Below are 2,519 nucleotides of genomic sequence, written 5' to 3'. Positions count from 1 at the left end.
GACAACCGGCGCTACTGCTATACGTTAGCTGTAGCGCCTTATTAGTAGCGCCGGTGCCCGCGCTACTGAGAGGCCCAAAACCCTCGCTGCTGGTAGGCTTTTCCCTAGTAGTGTAAGGCCATGTTGAATTCTCTCAAGTTAGGTACCCCAGACCACCAAAGTCTTTTTTCTGGGAGATCAAACCCCAGTTAGCAAGATGGTACTTATGTTTATCCCCCACATTCCCCTCAGAAAAAGTGAGCCATCTGAGAAGTGATGGCCTTGATCGCCCACTTGGGGAACTTAATAACTGACATGAGGTACGTGGGGGATACTGGCAATGCATGCCTTAAGGAGGACTAGTTTTGCCTCATAGCTAAGTAATCTCCCCTTCCATCCACATATCCTTTTGATGATCTTATCTATGATGTATTAGATGTCTTCTCTTCTCAATTTGAGGTAGTGAAGAGGAACTCCAAGATATTTTAGAGGGAAATCCCCCAATTTACAACAGAAAATCTGAGACAGGAGTTTAGCATCATCCTCATTCATATTGATAGGTACTACTTCACATTTGTCATAATTGATTTTTAACCCAGAAAGGTTTTCAAAGCAGGCAAGTAGCCATTTCAAGTTCCTAACATATTCAGGTTTAGGGTTAAGAAAGAGAATTGTATCATCAGCATATTGCAGGCATATGAGTCCTTGAGGGATGATATGGGGAACAATCCCATATATGATATTGTTATTAACAACTTTAGCTAACATGCGAGAAAACACATCAGCCACCAAATTAAAAGGCATGGGGGAACTTGGATCCCCTTGTTTTAAACCTTTTCCACCCACAAAGTATGGACCCAGGGTATCATTGATCTTAACACAGAAAGAGCTCTGTTACAAAATGGATAAGTTCCATCTAATCCACTTAGCCCCAAAACCCCTAGATGTAAGCATTTCTACTAGGAAATCCCAGTTCACTCTATCATAGGTTTTTTCATAATCTATTTTGAGAACAATCCCAGATTCTTTTGATTTAAGGCCGAGTGTTTTTGTTGGGCGTTTCGGCTTATAATGGGTAAGCCGAGTGTTGCACCTGGCCTAAATGCCAAACTACTATTTTTTGGGTTGCTTGTTGGAACAACCCTGCATTTCAAACAACAATATATATAACTCCACCAAGTTTACAAGTTCACCATGCATACATAATATTACATATCCAACAAATTACCAAGTTCACACATGCATACATACCACCATGCATACATATCACAAGTTCACGCATGCATACATATCCAACAGAGTTCCGAATTCACAACAAACATAACCATAAAGTTAACAACTATGAGCTCCATCACTGAGAACATGCCATGTACGCCCACTGTCAATGGCATCCGTGATGCAAACCTGCAAGTTCATTGCCACAAGCATGAGTTTTCGAGTTTAAAATGCAAATGATCAATAAGGTTCAAAGTGAAGCTAAGAAGTATTAATAGAAGCATCAATACTTGTGTGCTCTACCATCTCTAATGAAAAAAGGAATATACATCGATAAGGCACAAGCATCAGAGTGGGGCTAGATCAAGGTTTCTGACATTCTCGTGGGTTTAAGGCAAATTTTACAAGTTCAGAAGCACAAGCAACAACAAGGCGCAAGCATAGACAAATACCTGGAGTGGTCATTCTTGCGTGGAGGCCGAAGCGCCACCCGCCATACAAGGTGTCATTTGGCTTGTTTACCCAGGTGTAGATCCACCTATCGACATGTTGCTAGATGGTTTTGGAATGTCCTTCTCAGGGATGGAACCGTCGCCTTTCCACAATCGGCCATTCTTCAAGCCTTGTCCCGCCAAGACGGCAACCACAGGGTCAATGTCCCGTGAACGTGGATCCAACTCGGGACTGTTCACCTGCTTTAACTTCTCACTGTATCCACCAATCTTCAACCGGGAGCCTGGGATGATCCACCGCTCCCCATATTTATCACGATCCAACTTCTTTGGGTGAGACATAATATTGTGAAGGTATTAAGCGGATCTTCGCCCTCGCCTCTCTTTCTATTCTACAATACAAAGCAATAAGATCTATAAAGGCACAAGTTATTGAGCAGTTCATATAAGAACAAGTTTAGAAGTTGTGTCAGATATTATTACCTTCTTCTGAGTGGATGCGGGGAGGGTGAGATTTCCTTGACGGTGTGTCCCACCAGACATCAAGGCACGCCGTGCTGAAGACGTCATGTGCATGTCCCCGCAAACCTGGCTTCTCCACCTGGATCTGATGGGTTGTAGCAAGGCATCTTGTCGGCTCACCTTAGAGGAACCGCCTAAAGTATGACAAATACACACATCTTATGAATGAAACTAAAGCTATGGTCGTCCAGGCAATCATAAGTAAATGGAAAGTACCTTCAAGCACTGGGAATAGGTGAGATGCACTCTCCGTGCAATTGGTTTTGGCAGAAGCGTCATGCGTTTGTTTGCAAAATACTTGGCCACACAGTGCGCGCCCTTCGTAATACATGCCGTGGACAAGTTTCTTCG

This window comes from Triticum urartu, chromosome 6A, assembly GCF_056163025.1.
Source record: "Triticum urartu cultivar PI428250 chromosome 6A, HENAU_Tu73, whole genome shotgun sequence".
In the NCBI taxonomy this organism is placed as follows: domain Eukaryota; kingdom Viridiplantae; phylum Streptophyta; class Magnoliopsida; order Poales; family Poaceae; genus Triticum; species Triticum urartu.
This window is presented reverse-complemented; position numbering follows the sequence as displayed.